The sequence below is a fragment of the Stenella coeruleoalba genome, assembly GCF_951394435.1.
Source record: "Stenella coeruleoalba genome assembly, chromosome: 7".
Classification (NCBI taxonomy): domain Eukaryota; kingdom Metazoa; phylum Chordata; class Mammalia; order Artiodactyla; family Delphinidae; genus Stenella; species Stenella coeruleoalba.
The window spans coordinates 69,949,415-69,972,261 of NC_137153.1; the positions used below are offsets into that span (position 1 = coordinate 69,949,415).

The following is a 22,847-nucleotide window of genomic DNA, read 5'->3' on the forward strand; positions in this document are numbered from 1 at the left end:
TTTGACCTGTCAGGTTTGATGATGCTCCAGGCATGTTCTGGGTCCTTCTGGTTGTTAGTCCAGGGAAACTTTTGACGCTCACCCTATTAGGGTAAGTTGGTGTGAAATAGTCTGCTCTTTGGTGAAATATTTTCCTGTGCATGAGAAATAGGGAAGGGAATGTTTCCTACGCACTTCTAGTGATCTTACCTGAAACTCTGATGCCAGATAATTACTTAATCTCCTCAAAGGCTTTTATTTCCTCATTTCTATCTTGCCCCTGGTGCCACGCCTCACTCTTACCCAAGAAGGAGAAGTCCCTTTCCCACATCCCCAGTACTCTCTTATAGCCAAGAGTGACCCAATGATACAGTTTTGTCCAACTACATGTGAACAAAATTCTGCTGGCAGATTTGGGAAAGGGTTTCATTTTCCAAATAAAAGTGCAGTGATAATGGAACCCCTTTCCCTTCTAGCCTTGAATTTAGATGTGACGTCTAGAGTTTGATGGCCATGTTGCAACCATGAGGTAACAGACCCGAGAGAAAGACCAAGTGAATAGCAAACATGGCTCTGCTATCTTTGAGCTGGTGGACCAACACTAACCATTGCCTGCATCCAGACTTTTTTGGGGAAGTAAACATGCTGTTATTTGAGTCAATGTTAGATGGATTTTCTGTTACACTCAGCTGAGAGCATTCCTGGTTCACGCAGATATTAGTCAGTATCACGTTTAGCCATTGATCGTAGCTTGTTATTTCCTATTTCTTCTGTATAAGAGCTGAATTTTTCTTTTTTTTTGGGTATGCGGGCCACTTACTGCTGTGGCCTCTCCCGTTGCGGAGCACAGCCTCCGGACGTGCAGGCTCAGCGGCCATGGCTCATGGGCCCAGCCGCTCCGCGGCATGTGGGATCTTCCCGGACCGGGGCACGAACCCGTGTCCCCTGCATCGGCAGGCGGACTCTCAACCACTGCGCCACCAGGGAAGCCCAAGAGCTGAATTTTAAAGTCCAAGACCATTCCTACAAGGGGCAAGGTCAAGCTATCTCGTTATCTCCCTTTTATTCTCTTCTCCCTTTGGCAATGGTCAGATTTGGGCCAGTTTTGGGGCTAAGAACTGGGGAAAGTCACTGCTTCTTATTGTCTGTCTCTGATTATGTCTCTGCCTATGCTGGTAGGTCAGCTTGCTTTAGTCTAAAGCTATTTCGGCTTAATTCAAATAGAAAAAAATGGGAAGTTATTGTCTATACCAACTTCTCCAAGATTTTCACTATTGATTTTGGGCCCACAGACACCCATAATAATAGTTGTTTGCTTCCTTTTTGCTCTTGTTTCTTGCAGATGTCTGTCTTTTACAATCCTGGTAAGGTGGGGAAGCTGATATCTAAGCAGGATATTGGTACCTCTTTTGCGCTAAGTCCATCTGTATTACTCTAATTGGACACAATTTCCCTCATCTTTAATGACTGACATAGTTGTGGGAATGAATGTAATTTGAGGTTACATCTATTTGTTCTGTGCTACCAAATGTTATGCCAGTGCCTTAACTGGTTCTGTTAGAGTGAGCTTGAAGCCACAGGTATATAAAACAATTAAAATGTTTTGGCATTTTTCATCAGTCACTGAAGCATCATAAATTTTTGATTGCTATGTGATGAACATATTTCCTGAGCACAAGTAGATGTGATTTATATGAGTTCAACTAGAGGATGGCAAAGAAAATGCAAGTATGTTTGAGGTTAAAGAGAAATGTACCAAACATCCAGTCATTGCTATAGTAGCTAAGTGTTGAGTCAAGAGGGAAAATAAAGGTAAATTTAACCTTTTCCTCCATATAATCATCACTAGCTTTACCTATTTCAAATTTTTAGCTAAGTGACTTTTAGATTGGTTTTGTGTTGTTTTCTAGCTGTTCACTATTTATTTCTATTAAGTATGTAGGAATTTATAGAACTGGTCCGTATTTTGCCCCTATACTTGTCATCTTAGGTCTGTGGAAGTATCACGTAAAAACAGGTATTTACAATGCTGGGCTTGAACTAAACTGCTGAAGCAAAGACCTGGTTTATTTGTAACCAAGAATCACCCAGTTCATCTTCTTTTTCAGATGTAACAAGTACTGGACCGTGAAAACAGCTATGACAAAGAGCTTTCTTTGGAGACTAAGTCATATTACTTGCTCCCTGGAGTGTCCTCTTTACATAGCCTGTCACCATGATTCTAGCTCCATCTGATTGGAACAGAGATTGATCATGGAAAGAAGCGAGCCTATGTAGAATGTTACTTCCTAGCAGAGTGCCCAGGAAAAGGGTGCCAAGGAAAACCCAGGCAGGTCCTTTGCACATGGACACATGAGATCATGTAGTGACCTCCTCCCAGAGAAGGCTCTTACTAATAAGAAACTTTCCTTTTTACTTATTCACTTTCAGCTTCCTTTGTGGCTTGATAACTGGGTGCAAGCTTCACCCTGACATCTTGATTTTAAATATATAAAAGGAATTTTTGTGGTCTACCCTGTACCCCAGGCTCATTGGTATATTCTCTGCATGTTTCAGGTGAGAGCTAGGTCAGTTCCCTGTGAGATCAGGATGTGAGTGGAGGAGACTATGTCCCTTTCTTGAATCTTCATGTCCTTCTAGAGATGTTCTGACTCCTTCTCATCATTCAGACTTGGAACCAAAGAAATCAGATTTTATTCTAGAAACCCGCTGCCAAACCTTGAAGTCCCCCAACCTCAGGCTGGGTGGCAGTGATGGTCGATTGCAAAGGGGCAGTGTTCTTCCCTGACAATACTGAAGTCATTGCTGAGTCTTCTCCACATTCTTAGGAAGTAGACAAGTTAGTAAGTAGTTACCTTACTTCTATACCGACAGAGGAACTGGCAAGAGAATTAAACCTCTCAGTTTCTGGGGCTCTCGTTTAGACCCCATCCTGTGTTGTCATTCAGGCTCCTGGCCTTTGCTCTGTTCCTGGCTCATCCCAGAGGAAAAGGGCCAGACTCCATCACCTGGTTGGCCTGTGAGTTCTCCCCCTCTTTCCCAGTCTCTCCTTGTTAATTATCAGCACAGACAACCCCCATGTGATAAGACTCTATAAAATCCTCCCAGGCCTCAAGTGATGAGGGTAAGAACTAAAAAAATATCTCTGCCGTGGAAGCTAATTATGTATTTTTAATTAATTGTTCCAATTAGTCCCACTCTCTTCAGTTATGTTACTCTATAACAATGTCAGCTGGGATGCTTCTGGAAGTAGAAATTTCTGTAATGGTCAGGTTCTCGTCAATTAAAACTCTTACTCTATGCAATTAGCTTTTTGTGTTTTCATGGCAATGCTGGGGAGTATGACAAGCAGCATGGATGCAGCTTACTCGAGAATGAATGGCATCAATCCATTTCTATCCTATAATTTTGATAGCGTATACATATTTTATTCTAGAGAGAAGTCAGCTATCAAAGATAGTGCAATTAATGATGAAATAATTGTAAAAGACCTAGTCTTGCCCCTTTATTTATTAAATTTTGTAATGTAAAATTGGACAAACAAATAATAATAGCAGATGGTGTATAGTTAAATACAGTATATATTTGGAGGCAAATGGCTTTCAAAGATTTCAACGAAGCACTTTGAAAGCGTATTTAACATTATTGTCACGGCTATTTGTGATTAGCATATTTATTTGGTCATTAGAATCAGGCTTCTTCAGGATCACAAATAAGGAAGAAGAGGATCGGCTGGTTTTAGTTACCTACCTGGGCCTCCTAAAACTTTTTTATCTCAGATATTCAGGATTTTCCTTCTGTAGCCTAAAATTTTATTGTACAAGAAAGTTGGCTTTCAAATAGAGCTAAGCACAGCATGACAGTTATTGCATGATTATTTAATAATTAGAATTCTTTTTACTACAGTCTGTTTTTTAAACATATTATGAACTATTACAAACATACAGAAAAGTACACAAAACATAAATATATAGCTCAATGGTTACTCATGAAGTAAATATCCATGTAAGCACACCAAAGTCAAGAAGTAAAATATTGAGAGCAGCCCTTAGGTCCTCCTCATGTCTCTTCCCAGTCACTCCTTGTGCCTCTCAAAAAGCAACTACTTTGAAGCAATTTCATTCGGCATTCATTTTCACGTTTTGGGAAGATGGCTGTTGGTCTCGTTGCTTCTTTAAAAGCAATTTTCTTTGTATGTTAACTGCATTTAAAATTTCTCTTTGTTTTTGGCTTTCAGCAGTTTTACTGTGATTTGCCTAGTAAAGTCCTAGGCGAGGACTTCCTTATTTATCCTATTTGGAGTTCACAGGACTTCTTGAATCCACAGTTTATTGTTTTTCATCATTTTGGAAAATTCTCAGCCACTATTTTTTTTTCTTTTTTTTTTTTTGAGGTACGCGGGCCTCTCACTGTTGTGGCCTCTCCCGTTGCGGAGCACAGGCTCCGGATGCGCAGGCTCAGCAGCCATGGCTCACGGGCCCAGCTGCTCCGCGGCATGTGGGATCTTCCCGGACCGGGGCATGAACCCGTGTCCCCTGCATTGGCAGGTGGACTCTCAACCACTGCGCCACCAGGGAAGCCCTCAGCCACTATTTCTTAAAGTGTTATTTTGGACTCATTTTTTTCTTTCCTTTCTCTCTAGGATTCTGGAAGTATGTTGGAGTTTCTCACTATTTTTTCTACCCTCTTTAAAAAATATTTTCCAACTTTTTGTCTCTGTATGTTAAGTATTTTTTTCTTACTTTATTCACTAATTTTAGTTCATTAAGTCTTTTTTCTATTCTGTATAAATTGCTCTAAACTGATCCATTGAGGTCTTAATTTTGGTTATTGTATTTTTTGATTCTAGAATTTCTACTTAGTTCTTTTTCAATTTGAAATGTCCTTTAAAAATAAATTCTATTCTGTGCTGAATTCATAATCTGGTCTTTTAACTCCTTAGAAGAGTAAGCATAGTTTTGTTTTTATGCTTTCTATATTTTGTTGCTATTCATGACATACCATACTTTGATGAATGTCAGAAAGATGATGTGATGTTTCCCTAGACAATGGTATTCAATGTGTTATTGATGTGGTGATATCAAAAGAGCCAACTAAGATTCTCTTTGGATTGATTCATAGACTTTTTTCTTTTTGTCATGAAAAATTCACAGTCTGTACTGAAGTAGAGGAAAATGTATGAGAACTCACAAGAATCCATTACCCAGTTTCAACAATTATCAACATTTAGCAACCATAGTTATTTTAAAGTTCATGCCTGATAAATCTAATACCTGGATCCACTGTGGGTCTATTTCCATTGTCTGTTGGCTCTATGTCTCTTTTTCTTGTCTTCTTGCTACTATTTCTTTGGGTTTCAGAAACTGTATTGAAAAATTATTTGTAGAAATAATTTGATGTGTAGGATAATTTCTTTCTGTAGGGAAGATTTATGTTTTCTTCTGCTACATGCCTGGCAGCTCTTGAATCTGGAATCATCTTAATCCAATTGCAGGGACGAAGATGATTCAAAGCTGAGCTGAAACGGCTGCAAGAACCAGTCTCCTTTGGGTCACTCTGTTAGGGTGACCTAGGCTCTCTTACCAAGTCCAAGACTACAACATTTGTGATTTTATCTCCATGAAACTGCTAAAAGTGCTGCGTAGCCCTTTGGCTGCCCCTTCCTGAATTGGTAAGTTCCGTCAGAGGAAAAACCCAAACATTAGATCTTTACTATCTCATTAACTGTCCAATGCTTTCAAGCAGAATAAATATATGTGTATTATGAATATGTGTGTGTACATTAGTTATCCTCAGAAAGAAGATTGGTCCAGATCTGCTGGTCTTCCATTACTAGAAGCAAAAGCCTATTCTACACAATCTCTCATCCTACAGTCTTTTTTACTAATCATTTTTAAAGGGCAACTTGAATTGTAATATACAATGATTGCTTATGGATTAATTGATTTCTATATCTACCAGTAAGAATTTATTAATCGCTGTTTCTGTAAGCTCTTTGTTTACTCTCGGGTCCCTTTTCTCATTCTGATTTGTGTCACAATACAGGCTCTCTGACTCTTTGGCTTCCAAGTAGGTGTACCCAAAGAAGGCCCTGGTAGAAAATTGGAGGGTGAGAGTAGGGCAGAGATGTCAGGGTATTCTTACCTCTATTTTTGCTTCCTTTGGTGTCTCTGACAGTAGCTGGGTCTCCTTCATGGTCTAGCTCTTACTGAAAGGCTCTGGCTTCTGGGTTGTGGTAACATATCTCCTCCCATTGTTTCCCCCACCCCTAAAAACGATAGAGTATTCCTACAGTTGCTAATCTGTGGGTTGCCTTACTCTTTTTGGCTTCTCAACCCTTCTATCACTGTGTAATCAGTGATACCTCTAAATTTACCTCCAAATTCCCACCATATAATAATATTCCCTATTTTAAAGACCTAGTGCAGTTACTTTATCTGTCTATAGGGTTTTGTTACAGTACGAAACGTGTAATACGCAGTACTTATCCACAGGAAAGGTATAGTCTTGACAAGGAACAAATGACATCTGTATATGAAGAAATGACAGATGACCATGTGTTAAGTGTCAGCCTTGATGGATTTATACAAGAAGGCCAAAGCAACTCAAGGAAGGGAGACACCCCTGGAATCCTCAGGACCTTTTGGTGGAGGTAAGTCAGGTTGTGTGGTAGAATAGAATAGAAAACTCTCCAGGTGGAGCTGAAATAAGTTTCTGGAAAACAAAACTCTAGATCAAAATCTGCATGGAAAAGTAGCTTTTGAAATTATTTTCCATTCAAACTAATGACATATATGAGTAACTTGGTGATTCTTGTGCATGCTTTGAAAAATCTTTAAACTTTGAAAAACCTTTAAAACCAATGTGACGGCATTTTCTCTTTTTTTTAAGATTTAATTTTATTTATTTTTGGCTGCGTCAGGTCTTTGTTGCTGCGCATGGGCTTTCTCTAGTTGCAGCGAGCGGGGGCTACTTTTCATTGTGGTGCACGGGCTTCTCATTGCGGTGGCTTCTCTTGTTGTGGAGTATGGGCTCTATGCACGCGGGCTTCAGGAGTTGTGGCTCGCGGGCTCTAGAGCTCAGGCTCGGTAGTTGTGGCGCACTGGCTTAGTTGCTCTGTGGCATGTGGGATCTTCCTGGACCAGGGATCGAACCTGTGTCCCCTTCATTGGCAGGTGGATTCTTATCCACTGTGTCACCAGGGGAGTCCCTGTGATGGCATTTTCAATCTCACTTTACACCTTTGGTCTTACTAGTTCATAAACTTGAGCTTCACTGGAAGTAACCCTGTCATTCACTGCAAACAAGTTCTGTCATTTCAGGTGCTACCAACAGACAACCAATTGAAAACTGAGCGATGAGTGGTAGTCAAAGAACTCTTGAGCAAATACGTAGTTTTCCAGTGAATAAGCGTTCATGATGGGTGCATGATGAAATGCTCTTTCTAAGCCAGGATGTGACTCTACTTTTGGGTGGACTGAGGCATTTGAAGTACTTGAAGTAAGTTGGGAGATAGAAGGTGTTGTGTGAAACCAATTATTTGTATGTGGATTGTTACTCTGGAGCTCATTTTTATCGTGTTGCCAGGCTGTGGTCAAGCCCAGTGCTGGGGGATGAACATTCCTCTAGTTTGGTGTATATTGTTTCTGGGCAGTCAGTGGAAAGAGCATTGAATTTGGAGTCAGATCTAACTTGGAGACCCCTCTTGGATCTTCCTTGGCTATTTGATCTTGGGGAAAGCATTTAACTTCTTGAGTTTCACCTTCCTTATCTAGAAATTATTAAGAGTATTGCAATCTCGTAGGAGACTGTTGTAATAATTTAGGTGAAAGTGCTTAGTAAACTCTTACAAATGTAGCTATTTCTTGCACAAACATTTGAGCTGCCCCACTATGTCTAAGCTATTGTGCTTGGCCAGGTTAGAAAATTTGCTGGGGGAGAGATCGTAGGCACCTAATGGTACTTCTACATAGGACCTTGTCCTTATAAAACAGGCAAGGGAGAATCACATAATTTTCTTTCTTGCTTTTTTATTTTTCATTTTTCAATTGCCGCTCCTAAAACTGACTTATAGAATATTTGCATTCATTGTACATATTGCTCACACGATGCGCTTGGCTCTGCTCCAAAGGTGGAAGTTGAAATAAATGTTCCTATTATAACTAAACTCTACCTCCTTCCCTCTCTTGTATCCTGGAGTCCTTATAATATATACACAGCATAAAATGTACATGAAATAACAAGTCATTATTTGCAAAGTACATTTTTTTCCTCTCTGGGGCCTTATTAGCAATTGACAATCTTAAAATTTTATCTCCCAAGCAGGGTCCTCATCAGGTATTCCTTGACTCCATTCTGTTAAGCATCTTCACCAATCATTATTAAGCCACCTACTAAAAATCAGGGGGAAAAAACCAGCTCAAGGGAGCCTCCCCTGACACCTACTGCAAGCTAATAGCTTCCCCTATCCAGAACAAATGCTAAAACTGGTCAGAAGTCACATTATTTACTCTCAGAATAATAGTCTTTTGCAGTTTATGCTTATCTTGTCACCCAACCACAGTAATAATATGTTTGACATGAACTGCATACTAATTACTTTTACTATTCCAGAAGTTTCATTAGCAACAGTCCTCCCTTGCCCCCAATACTCCCAAACTCCCAAATGTCTAAAAATACCATCTTAACTATATCCTCGAAGACAAAATAAATTCCAGCATACACATTTTATATTTGTTCCTCCACCTCGCTCCCACCCTTGCCGAATCTTTCAGCCATCACACCAAAAATGCTAAAAGTCAGAAAAAATATCATCATGATTTCTCAAAAAGAGCGCTTACTCTGAACTTAAGAGGACTTTAAGAATCTTCTCTTAACTCAGACCTGAGAGACAGTTGGACACTTTCTCCCTTCCTTAAAACAAACAAACAAATTATGGTCTGTACAGATTTTTAAATTTATTAACCAGTTTTCAGCTTTTAGAAGCCTAGAATATAAATGTAAATACTGAACTTCTGAATGCCAAGATTTAACTTGGAATTTGAAAGTGGATAATGAAGAAACTTGAGGCAGTCAAAATAAATGAAATAGCCTCCATGGATCACATTCAAACTTCTGTTTTAAGCAAAATTTGGGCAAGTGGTTCATAGCAGATTAGAAGTAGTGACTCGGAAATGGAAATGTGGTTGCCCTGTGTTGTAGTCAGTTCGAACTGCCATAATAAAATACCATAGATGGGGAGGCTTAAACAAGACACTTATTTCTCCCAGTTCTGGAAGCTTGGAAGAACAAGGTGAAGGTGCAGTCCTATTTTTCCTAGTCCTCTTCCTGGCTTGCAGACAGTCAGCTTCTCACGTGGCCTTTCCTCAGAGCACGTGTGTGAGGAGAAAGAGCAAACTCCCTGGTGTCTTTTCTTTTAAGGGCACTAATCCCATCATGAGGGCCCCATCCTCATGACTTCATCTAAACCTACTTACCTCTCAAAGGCCCCATGTTCAAATACCATCACCATACCATTGGGAGTTAGGATTTCAACATGTGAATTTTAGGGGGACAAAATTCAGTCCATAGCGCTCTGCAAAAGTCAGATATACCAGCAGCAGCCAAAAGAGAAAGTAATCCCTTGATAGGGAGGGATCAAAGAAGAACTACTGTAACATTTTATTGTTAAAAGGGACCATTTAGTTCAGGAACATGTTGCTCTGTGGAGGTGAGTGGTTCCAGAGGGCATCATGGTTACTCATGTTCCTAATAATGAGTCTGATTCATTAAAAAAAGGATGAAATATCTTCAGTGCCCTCTGTTTAAGAGGGCACTGAAAAGAATGTAATCTATTTTAGATTTATTGTTGTCAACGTACTTAAAATATTGGTGTGTCTGCAGATTGCAATCAGTCCTGTGAAACATCCATTTATGTGGAATGGTTGGTCTTCTGAAACCTGATAAATCTCATGCATTAATAAACAATACATATTTTTTAGGGTCAGTCAGTAGGATACCATTTCCAAAGAACAATTTTCTTTTAAACTGAATTATGCAAGAGCTCACAAAATTTAGTGTTGATATTTCAGCTGTTGAAAACAATCCATCAGGTTCTTCACTACTTAGCACCAAGGTAGAAAAAATTTATCACAGTGCTCTTTTATCCAAGCATGTCTATGCATACCAATCTCATTGCCCTTTAATTTAAAGGTGGTAGTAGAGATCAGGGGTACAATAGAAGAGAAAACTTATGTTTGACCATAGTTCTTCCACCTGGGCCAAGGAACAATGAGTTCCTGACTTGTCTGCCTTTTGTCTTAGTGCCTCCTCTCCTGTTAGTAGCCTTTCTCTGGACCCTATTGTGATTGCAATGGCCAGATTTCCCTTTTTGCTGCCTGCCATACTTACCAACAAATCAGCGTCCATCTCCACAGTGAGGCTTATCTTGCCAAAAGTCGAGGATACTCGAAGACCATTGGCTGCAATTCCCTGTATCAATCCCTACACTAGAGGTGGCCTTGCCAATGGGACCGTAATAATTGACATTGCTTGGCAAAGCCTCCCCATACTCTGGATGACGTTTGGAAAGGTATAGTCGGCTTCTGCCTCTATAATTCTCTTTTTGTATATGTTTTCATATATAAAAAACCCCATTTGGCTGATACATCCCTCTTTAGCTATATTAAAATCTTTGAGGTCTGGTCTTATCTTGCTGGCAGTGGTCCTGGGCTGTCTTGTTAAGGTGGCACTGCAGATCTTGGTTATGAGCCATTATGTCCTGATTTTAGAGTTTATGCCTGGGTATAGTCTTATTCTTTTAAATCTGTGTTCTTGAGGAGGATGCCTCCGTGTAGTACCCCCAAATCAACAGGTACTGAATAACAACACTATGTATCAAGTGCTTTATCTACTACCCACATCTAATCTATTAGCAAAGCCTAGTGGATATAAAAAATATATCCCGATTCTACTTCTCCTACTTCCACTGCTGTCAGTCTAGCCCAGGCCTCCACTCTTATTCATCTAGACACTGCCATGGTCTCCTAACCAGTCTCCCTTCTTCCAGTCTTGTCTGTTGGGCTTTTTCAACACAGCAGCCACATACAGATAGACTCATATCACTCTTCTGCTCAAATCATCCAACTGCTTCCTATGAGAGAATAAAATACAAATGTTCATTGACTGGATACAAGGCCCTACCTGGTGTAAGGGCACCTTCTTGACCTCATCTTCTAACATCTCCCCCTTGCTCACCCTCTTCACTTACGCTGGCCTCCAAATGCGTCTTTCGACATGCTAAGCACGGTCCTGCTTCGAGCCTTCTGCCCTTGCTGTACCCTTGCGGGGGTGGTGGTGGTGGAGCGTGCAGCGGGTAGGCCTGTTTTTTCCCCTGATGTGTGCATGTCCAGGTCCCTCACTTCATTCAGAGTGCTGTGCATATGTCCTGTCGTTGGAGAAGCCTGCCCTGACCACTCTATCTAAAATAAGAGCCTCCCACCCTATGCTGTATTCCTCTGTGTCTCTCCTTGCCCTGATCATTTATTTGCTCATTGATTTTTTTGGTTCAACTCCCTCCACTAAAACATAATCCCCACTAGAGTTGGTTCACAGCTATATCCCCAGTTCCTAGAGCAGTGTCTGGCAACTAGTGTGCCTTCAGTAAATATTTGTTGGCTAATTGACAGAATGATTCCTTATCTAATTGAATCCTCACAGCACTTCGTTTAGGGGTTAGGTGCCTGTAATCTGATTTTGTAAAGAAACTGAAAAAGCAGGCCTACTAACTTGCTTAGAGAACGTAGATACTACAGAGCTGAGTTTTGGATTTTGGTCCTCATGACCTGGTGTTCAGTGTCTAGTGCAGCATGCTTCTTTTTTAAGCATTTATTGTTCATTTATTTCTTTTTTTTCACAACTTTATTGGAGTATAATTGCTTTACAATGGTGTGTAAGTTTCTACTGTACAACAGAGTGAATCAGCTATACATATACATATATCCCCATATCCCCTCCCTCTTGAGCCTCCCTCCCACCCTCCCTATCCCACCCCTCTAGGTGGTCACAAAGCATTGAGTTGATCTCCCTGTGCAGCACACTTTTAACCCCCATCTAGTGATGTGGAGCTATAGGGCAATGTCAGTGAGTGCTGGGAGGTGGCCTTCCAGGACCTGGCCATTGGCGTTCAGTGGCAGCACAGAATCATTAGGTTATTGCTGATTTTACAGCTGATGATGAAATTTCTCAAGAAGCTAAATTGCGGCCCATCCACATATCTATCAATCAGGACTCCTCAGTCTCAACATGGAGAATGCGGAGTTTAGTTTTCTGTTTTCTTGACATTCTGTTCTGAATTAACAGGTCAGAAACTTAATGATTGGACATTGTGTTGTGGTAGTTATTACTTACTTCCTCACCCTTTCCCAGATAGATAACAATAACAGGACCTAGAGTATATACAGACTGAATCCAGAGCCAGAAGATAGGAGGTTAACCAGATCAGAATCGTTCATTCAGGGATCGGAGTCACATAACCAGCTACAGGTCCAAGATACAGAGTGTTAGATGTGACGTTTCCAGGATTTTCAGCAGTCAGGTCTTCTTTATCGATGGACTACTGCCCCATTGTAGGAGTGTCTGGTGTTAGACAAGGAGGACTCTAGAGACTAACCAAGTGCCCACACTTGCCTCTTAATGCCGCCTCGTGGGCCAGGGCAAAGGCAAGGTCAGGGGCACCTGTCGACCACATTGCCCTAGCAACTGGAAGCCAAATGGGCTCCATGGCTGGCTGCTGGTCTCTGTGTCAGTGTGGTTCATCTCTGAATGGACAATGCTGACTGTCTGAGGTTGATGCCATTTGGTTTTTGTTTATGTGTAGATAAAATTCTAAAGTCTTCTAGCCCCTCTTTTAACTTTAACAGCTGCCAGCACAAGTCTGCTGAAACTATGGGAAATAAGTGACTCTACATAAATATGTTTTTTAAAAAGTAAGATGCAGGGCTTCCCTGGTGGCGCAGCGGTTGAGAGTCCGCCTGCCGATGCAGGGGACACGGGTTCGTGCCCCGGTCCGGGAAGATCCCACATGCTGCGGAGTGGCTGGGTCTGTGAGCCATGGCCGCTGAGCCTGCGCGTCCGGAGCCTGTGCTCTGCAACGGGAGAGGCCACAACAGTGAGAGGCCTGCATACCGCAAAAAAAAAAAAAAAAAAAAAAAGTAAGATGCAATGGGCTCAGCATGAGTCAGCATGTGGGAATACTGCTTAGGGGGCAAGTGTGACTCTGGAACTTGAAAACAGGAACCTAGCAAGAGGTCCTTTTTCCTACAAACATCATTTTAACCATATATTTTTAGAACACCTATTATACGGTAGGTAGTGTGTTATATGCTGTGACACACAGACACAAGGTCAGACAGTTCTCAGGAAGCTCAGTATCTAGTGACTTCACTGTGGGTCACTTCGAGACTCTTGTGTTCCTATTTCCTTCAGCTTTCAAGAATTATAAAAGGGAACATAAAAAGTGAGATAAATGAAAAAGAAACTGATTAGTCTGAAGGTTTAATGATTTAATGATCAGTTAGAGGAAAGATACAGAGAGCATACCATGCAGTTCATCTCCCTTCACACTTAATGAGGTGTCTGTGCAATGAGAGAGATGGTACTAAGATATAATGGATGGAGAGACCCTTCCTTCCTGACCTTAAAGCAATGAAAATATTTGCATATATATTATGTATATCTTGTGTGTTTGCATATGTGTGTACACATATATACAAGCATACCTTGCTTTGTTGCACTTTGCAGATACTGCATTTTTACATATTGAAGGTTTGTGGCAACACTGTAATGATTAAGTTTGTAAACACCATTTTTCCAACAACATTTGCTCACTTCATGTCTCTGTGTCACATTCTGGTAATTCTTGTAATATTTCAAACTGTTTCATTATTATTATATTTGTTATGATGATCTATGATCAGTGACCTTAAATGTTACAGTTGTAATTGTTTTGGGGTGCCATGAGCCATGTTCATCTAGACAGGGAATTAAACTGATAAATATTGTGAGTGTTCTGACTGTTCCATCGACTGGTATTCTCCCATCTCTCCTCTCTCCTCATGCCTCCCTATTTTCAGAGACACAACAATGTTGAAATTAAGCCAATTACTAACACTACAATGGCCTGTAAGTGCTCAAGTGTAAGAAAGAGTCTCATGTCTCTCACTTTAACTCAAAAGTTAGAGATGATTAAGCTTAGTGAGAAAAGCATGTGGAAAGTTGAGATAGGCTGAAGTCTTGCCCTCTTGTGGCAAAAAGTTAGCCATGCTGTGAATGCAAAGGAAAAGTTCTTGAAGGAAGTTAAAAGTGCTACTCCAGTGAAGACATAAATGATTTAAAAAAAAAAAAGTGAAACAGCCTTATTGCTGATATGAAGACAACTTCAGTGATCTGACTAGAAGATCAAACCAGTTTAAGGAAAGAAGCCATTTCCATAACATAAAAGTGCCAGGTGAAGCAGCAAGTGCTGATGTCTTAGAAGCTGCAGGAAGTCATCCAGAAGATCTAGCTAAGATAATTCATGAAGGTGACTACACTAAACAATAGATTTTCTAGATGAAACAGCCTAGATGGAAGAAGATGCCATCTAGGACTTTCATAGCTAGAGAGGAGAAGTCAATGCCTGGCTTCAAAGTTTCAAGGACAGACTGACTCTCTTGTTAGGGGCTGATGCAGCTGGTGACTTGAAGTTGAAGCCAATGCTCATTTATCATTCAAAAAATCCTATGACCCTTAAAAATTATGCTGAATCTACTCTGCCTGTGCCCTGTAAATGGAACAACAAAACCTGGTAGACAGCACCTCTGTTTACAACATGGTTTAAGCCCACTCTTGAGACCTACTGCTCAGAAAAAGAAGATTCCTTTCAAAATATTACTGCTCATTGACAGTGCACCTGCTCATCCACGAGCTCTGATGGAGATATACAACAAGATTAGTGTTGTTTTCATGCCTGCTAGCACAACATTTATTCTGTAGCCTAATCATCGAGGAGTAATTTTTTAGACTTTCAAGTCTTCTTATTTAAGAAATATATTTCGTAAGGCTATGGTTGCCATAGATAGTGATTCCTCTGATGGATCTGGGCAAACTCAACTGAAAACCTTCTGGAAAGGATACACCATTCTAGATACCATTAAGAACATTTGTGATTCATGGGAAGAGGTCCAAATATCAACATTAACAGGAGTTTGGGAGAAGTTGATTTTAACCTTCATGGATGACTTGGAGGGGTTTGAGACTTCAGTGGAGGAAGTAGCTGCAGATAGAGTGGAAACAGCAAGAGAACTAGAAGTGGAGCCTGAAGATGTGGCTGAATTGCTGCAATCTCATGGTTAAACTTTAATGGATGAAGAGTTGCTTCTTAATGATGAACAAAAAAGTGGTTTCTTGAGATGGAATCTACTCCTGGTGAAGATGTTATGAAGATTGTTGTAATGACAACAAATGATTTATTTATTTATTTATCTTTAACATCTTTATTGGAGTATAATTGCTTTACAATGTTGTGTCAGCTTCTGCTGTATAACAAAGTGAATCAGCTATACGTATACATATATCCCCATATCCCCTCCCTCTTGCGTCTCCCTCCCACCCTCCCTATCTCACCCCATAGGTGGTCACAAAGCATGGAGCTGATCTCCCTGTGCTATGCGGCTGCTTCCCACTAGCTATCTCTTTTGCATTTGGTAGTGTGTATATGTCCATGCCACTCTCTCACTTCTTCCCAGCTTACAACAAAGGATTTAGAATATTACATAAACTTAGTTGATAAAGCAGTGGCAAGTTTTGAGAGGATTGACTCCAGTTTTGAAAGAAGTTCTCCTGTGGGTAAAATGCTGTCAAACAGCCTTGCGTGCTGCAGCGAGACCTTTCATGAAACAATGAGTCAGTCCATGCAGCAAACTTCATTGTTGTCTTATTTTAAGAAATTGCCACAGCCATCCCAACCTTCAGCATCCATCACCCTGACCAGTCAGCAGCCATCAGCATCGAGGCAAGACCCTCCACCAGCAAAAAGATTAGGACTTGCTGAAGGCTCATATGATGGTTAGCAGTTTTTAGCAAGAAAATATTTTTAAATTAAGATAAGTACATTACAGTTTTTTTTTTTTAACATCTTTATTGGGGTATAATTACTTTACAATGGTGTGTTAGTTTCTGCTTTATAACAAAGTGAATCAGTTATACATATACATATGTTCCCATATCTCTTCCCTCTTGCGTCTCCCTCCCTCCCACCCTCCCTATCCCACCCCTCCAGGCTGTCACAAAGCACCGAGCCAATATCCCTGTGCCATGCGGCTGCTTCCCACTAGCTATCTACCTTACTACGTTTGTTAGTGTGTATATGTCCATGACTCTCTCTCGCCCCGTCACAGCTCACCCTTCCCCCTCCCCATAACCTCAAGTCCGTTCTCTAGGAGGTCTGTGTCTTTATTCCTGCCTTACCCCTAGGTTCTTCATGACATTTTTTTTTTCTTAAATTCCATATATATGTGTTAGCATACTGTATTTGTCTTTTTCTTTCTGACTTACTTCACTGTGTATGACAGACTCTAGGTCTATCCACCTCATTACAAATAGCTCAATTTCGTTTCTTTTTATAGTACATTACAGTTTTTAGACATATTGCACACTGAATATACTATAGTGTAAACATAACTTTTATAAGCACTGGAAAACCAAAAAATTCGTGTGACCCACTTTGTTGGGATATTTGCTTTATTGTTGTGGTCTGGAACCAAACCCATAATATCTCTGAGGTAAACCTGTATTTGTGTCCCCCCCAAATTCCTATGTTGAAGTCCTAACCCCCAGTACCTCAGAATGTAACTATATTTGGAGATAGGGTCTTTAAAGAGGTAATTAAGTTAAATTTGCTTATTGGGTTGGGCCCTAAAGCAACATGACTGGTATCCTTATAAGAAGAGAAGATTAGGAAGCAGACAGGCCCAGAGGAGAAACCATGTGAAGACACAGGGAGAAGACAGCCATTTCTCGTAAGCCTGAGAGGCCTCAGAAGAAATCAACCCTGCCAGCACCTTGATCTCAGACTTTTAGCCTCCAGGACTATGAGGAAATACATCTCTGTTGGTTAAGTTACCTGGTCTGTAGTGCTTTGTGATGGCACCCCTAGCAAAATGACACAATACACAAAGTAAAAGGACTAGCGCTAGAGATTTCAAGTACTCAACAACTGCACATATGTATCAGGGCTAGCTTAGAAAGAAATATTCTCAGGTGTCGGATCATGCTGGGCTGCTAAGCATAGTGATGGGATGAGAAATAATCCTGGATGCTCCAGCTCTGTGGATGTGAAGTGCTTTATGTCTCTACTAGCTCGTTTACTCAGTGAGTATTTTTTAAGTTCCTGCTATGTACCAGGAAGTGAACTAGGTACAGGAAATACAAGATGGATTGGCAAAAGGATTTGTCCTCAAGGAGCAGTTATGGCTGGCTCTTGCTACAGTGTGGGAAGTCTTATGATGAATATTTGAACAGGGCACCTAACCTCACAGGGTGGTCGTTCCAGCTCTGTGTCCCGACAGTCACTGGACTACACTTGGTCTCTTTCTTACTTATTTCTCCCATTTTAAAGTCCTGTCTTTTATTGACCTCCTCCAGTTCTTTTCTTTCTTTTTCTAAACGACTAAGTGTTAGATATCAACCCAGGATTTGTAGTAGTTCAGTTAGGCTCCCAGGAAGTCATTCAGAGAACATGATGCAGTAAATCAGACTTTGTGTTTACTCTGACTTGGAGAGTTACCATCTGTCTGACTCAATTCCAGAAGAGAGAACCATCTCCTGTGACCTCTTCCCCTGTATTTCAGGCCATAAATAGGTGCTGGGGCCCTGCCAGGTTGGGTCACTGTGGCTCAAAAGGGACTGTCAGTTCCTCACAAACACTACACAGCTGCAAAATGACTGTGCCACCCAAGGTGACTCATAAAATCTGCCCCTATAAAAGGGACTATTAGAAATGTCACCTCCTGGCTATCACTAGAATGCAATTGTGAGTCTAGTTCTCAGCTGACTACCCAGAGTCCTCAGAAGAACCAAGAGAGAAATCTGGGAAACCTAACACTTTGATTTGCCCAAGGCAAGTGTTAAGAAGCAGTCAGAGTAGAACTTTTAGAGGCTATTTTTAATCTAGGATTGTGACAAAATATAAATGATGTTTGCTACCTGCTTGTATTTAGTCAGGGTTCTCCAAAGAAACAGAAGGGGAGAGAGAGAGACAAAGATAAGAGGAGAGAGGAGAGAGAGAAAAGAGAGGAGAGAGAGAAGAGAGATTGATTGATTCTAAGGCATTGACTCATGTGATTATGGGGTTTGCAAATCCAAAATCAGCAGGGCAGACCCGCAGGCTGGAAACTCAGACAGGGTTTCTATGTTGCAGTCTTGAAGCAGAATTTCTCTTTTATGGGAAACTTCAGTCTTTGCTCTTAAGGCCCTCCACTGATTGAATGAGACCCACTCACATGGCGGAGGGTAATCTGCTTTACTTAAAGACTGCTTATTGTAGATGTTCATCACATCTGCAAAATGCCTTCTCAGCAACACCTAGGCCAGTGTTTGACCAAACAACTGGGCATCATAGCCTAGCCAAGTTGACACATAAAATGAACTATCTTACTACTTTTAACTAAAAGAAGTAATCTGAATTTTTTAGCATGTTATTTTAGCATGTTATTGAATAAGAATCTTAATAAAGGTAATTAGTAGTCACAAAAGTTTACTAACGCTCGTTTGCCTCTCTTTGAATGCTTTCAGTCCTGGGGTTTTGAGCCATTGCTTCATAAGGCAGGCAGGTCCATCTCTGGATAACTCTTATGGTTGACAAGCCCTTGCTTGAATTTATTTTTTTTATTTTTCTATTTTTTTTAAATCTTTTTTTTTTTTTACATCTTTCTTGGAGTATAATTGCTTTACAATGGTGTGTTAGTTTCTGCTTTATAACAAAGTGAATCAGTTATACATATACATATGTCCCCATATCTCTTCCCTCTTGCGTCTCCCTCCCTCCCACCCTCCCTATCCCACCCCTCCAGGCTGTCACAAAGCACCAAGCTGATCTCCCTGTGCTATGCGGCTGCTTCCCGCTAGCTATCTATTTTACATTTGGTAGTGTATATATGTCCATGCCACTCTCTCGCTTTGTCACAGCTTACCCTTCCCCCTCCCCATATCCTCAAGTCCATTCTCTAGTAGGTCTGTGTCTTTTTTTTTTTTTTTTTTTTTGCGGTATGCGGGCCTCTCACTGTTGTGGCCTCTCCCGTTACAGAGCACAGGCTCCAGACGCGCAGGCTCAGCGGCCATGGCTCATGGGCCCAGCCGCTCCGCAGCATGTGGGATCTTCCCAGACCGGGGCATGAACCTGTGTCCCCTGCATTGGCAGGCGGACTCTCAACCGCTGCGCCACCAGGGAAGCCCAGGTCTGTGTCTTTATTCCTGTCTTACCCCTAGATTCTTCATGACATTTTTTTCCCCTTAAATTCCATATATATGTGTTAGCGTACGGTATTTGTCATTCTCTTTCTGACTTACTTCACTCTGTATGACAGACTCTAGGTCCATCCACCTCATTACAAATAGCTCAATTTCGTTTCTTTTTATGGCTGAGTAATATTGCATAGTTCCCATCCTGCTCCATGTAACTGTCATGCCTTAAGTGCAGTTCTACTCTCTGAAACATCACTGAAGCAAGACAAAGACCAATTCCTCTTAAATCATATCCCGAGTATGTTTTATGGGATATTCATTTTGTATGACGCTCAGTGTGGGGATGGGGGACAGGGGAAGTTCTTTGGTCAAGTAAGTTTGGGAAACATTGCTTATAAGCTCTTTCTTTGGAAGATTTATCATGACTCATATGAAAGGCTTTGTAATTCTGCAGCAAAGAAACCAGCTGAACTAAACTTTAACTTAGCATTTCCCAGACACCTGATCTTGGAAAAACCCCTTTCTTTTTAGTACCATCCTACAGAATAAATGAAAAAGTTCTGCAAGATTCTCTGGCACTATCAATGCCCAGCCTTTAGTTTAGATGCTCTGTCCCCCTGATTGCTGGTGCAATGCAGCTGCGTTGTGGAACACACCACTCCAGTCCTTAGTGGTTAATAATAAGTAATAGCCATTTATTATTTCCCCCATGTCTACAGTTCACTGGGTGATTCTGGTGATCTGGGCTGGTCATGATTGATCTTGGCTGGGCTTACTTATGCATCTGCAGTGATGAGCAGGCTGTGGTATGTCAGGTCTAGCCTAGCCTTGGCTGGGATGACTCAGCTTTATTCCATGTGCTTCTCATATCCTTCCAGCAGGCTAGCCTAGGATATTTTCATTGTGGTGACAGGAGTTGAAGAGAAGAAAGAAACATGAAAGTAAACACTTTTCCATGCGTTAAGTTGCTAAAACACTTGCTTGCATCCAGTTTCCTAAGATTCTGTTGGTCAGAACAAGTCACTTGGGCAAGCTCAGAGTGACAGCGTATTGCAGAGTTACAGGGCAAAGGGCAAGGATATGGGTGGCCATTAATTGAGGCTGTTGGTTCTATTTATTTAATGCAGCTGTTGAATGCAAATCTGAGAAATGGTGCCAAGATAGCTGCAGCATAGGCTTCCCTGGGGGCGCAGTGGTTGAGAGTCCGCCTGCCGATGCAGGGGACACGGGTTTGTGCCCCAGTCCGGGAAGATCCCACAGGCCGCAGAGCGGCTGGGCCCGTGAGCCATGGCCGCTGAGCCTGCGCGTCTGGAGCCTGTGCTCCGCAACGGGAGAGGCCACGACAGTGAGAGGCCCGCGTGCTGCAAAAAAAAAAAAAAGATAGCTGCAGCAGAGTTGCCAGGGGGAGGATAGTAAACTTGAGGTCCTCAGATCCTCACCCCTCAGAGATGCTCAGGATGGGGTTGGGTACCCATAGTTTTAAAATCTCCTTGGGTAATACTGATGATAAGCCAGGTTCGGAAACCCTTGGTCTAGACCCTTCTACTGTTTAACAATATTAATTAAGGTCTTACAATGATAAATGCCACAAGGGATAGAGAAAGAGATGTAAGGTGAAGATGATGGAGTTTCTCACTGAGCTTCAGGCAGATAACACTGATGTGGTGAGTTACATAGCAACAGGTCAGCTTTCAATCCGATTGCTGCCATGATTCTTCCCTGGCCTAAAATCTGACCTGGCTCTTGGGATCCCTGCAACTAGATCATTTTCTCAAACTGTAACTGACACATGTCATTCTGTGTGTGCCGTGCCCTCAGTCAGAGGGCCTGTGAGGGAGTGAGACTGAGTCAAGGGTAGTGCAAATTTAGCCAGACTTAAAAGGGTCTGGGAATAGGTGATTCCTACCCCAAAGACCAAAGGTGCCAGGGGGTCAACAGGGTTTCTGATTGTAGAGGGTTGACTATGAAAACATAGCTGCAGACTGAATAAAATAACATCTCCCAAATGTATATACAACTTTTTTCCCGAAGACTTTTATATACTGTTATGATTAGTAACAGGCACTACTGAACTCATCATATCAAATTGTGTGTATATATGTATTTATATATAACCTCAGTCAACAGATAGTGAATATTCAACCAATTAATACCTTGCGGAAGTTAATATGCTTTTTTCACATTATAAGGTTGGGAACTATATGAGTCTGCTTGGGCCGCCATAATGAAAAACCGCAGACCGGGTGGCTTAAACAATGAACACTTCTTTTCTCACAGTCCTGGAGGCTCGAAATCCATGATCAAGGGGCCAGCAGGATTGGTTTCTGATGAGAGCCCTCTTCCTGACTTACAGACAGCTGCCTTCTCACTGTGTGTGGCCTTTTCTTTGTCACATGCAGAGAGGGCGAACTCTGGTGACTCTTAGAAGGATACCAGGTCTATCAGATTAGTGCCCCACCTTTATGACCTCGTTTAACTTTACTACCTCCTTAAAGGCTCTGTCTCCAAATATAGTCACGTTGGAGCATATGAATTTGGGGGGGGACACAGTTCAGTTCAGTGGTTCACAGGAACCACTGAGTTAGACTGCTGCTGAATGGAACGAAATGCCCTCATGCCTTACTGTTCCCATTTGGGATCTCCTCCCAGATGTATTCGGGACTCAGAAGCTTCCCTAGCTCAGTCCTTTAGAGTGCTGACTCTCAAACATTGTTGGACTGTAGCCATTATAGGTAGCTCAGAAGGTCCTTTGCCCTCCCTACTTCCTGTACTCCGCTAGAATATATAAAGCAATTGGGTTCAAAATATGTGGATCATATGTTTACTTTAAAATCGAATGATGAGCTTATGTATAGATTTTTATGTCATAGATCTTTACAACCTAGACCATGGACTTAATCAAATAATCTTATTATGCTCATCTTGATCATATGTTGCAATTTAAAAAAAAGCAAACAAAATTTTCTCACCTCTCCAATGAATGTACAAGCATATATCTTACATCTTTATCAATAAGGGCGTGAATGATTAATATTTGAATTGCAATGTCTCTGAGTGTGTCAGTATAGCTATTAGAATATTTTAGTCTCCTAATCTCATATGTGCTTCAATGGAAGCTCAGAAGGCATATGTTAACGGTATAGTGGTTAACAGTGAGGGCTTTAAAGCAAGGGTCAACAAACTATGGCCCGTAGGCCAAATCCTGCATGCTACCTGTTACTATAAATAAAGTTTTTCTGCAACACAGCCATGCCCATTTGTTTACCTAGTGTCTGTGGCTGCTTCGGGGCTACAATAGCACAGCTGAGTACAGACCATATGGCCTACAAATCCTAAGATACTTACCAACTGACCCTTTACAGAAAAAGTTTGCTGACCCCCAATCTAGA

At 41.3% G+C, this 22,847-nt stretch overlaps 1 long non-coding RNA gene across 4 annotated transcripts in view; it reads left to right on the forward strand.

Moving 5' to 3' along the window:
• Window positions 1-22,847, forward strand: part of LOC307188547 — a 114,189-nt gene that overhangs the window by 28,361 nt on the left and 62,981 nt on the right. For all 4 annotated transcript variants that reach the window (XR_013828983.1, XR_013828984.1, XR_013828985.1 and 1 more), the window contains exons 2-3: window positions 5,474-5,650; window positions 6,474-6,631. This is a non-coding gene — a long non-coding RNA (uncharacterized lncRNA). The remainder of the gene's footprint in view (window positions 1-5,473; window positions 5,651-6,473; window positions 6,632-22,847) is intronic.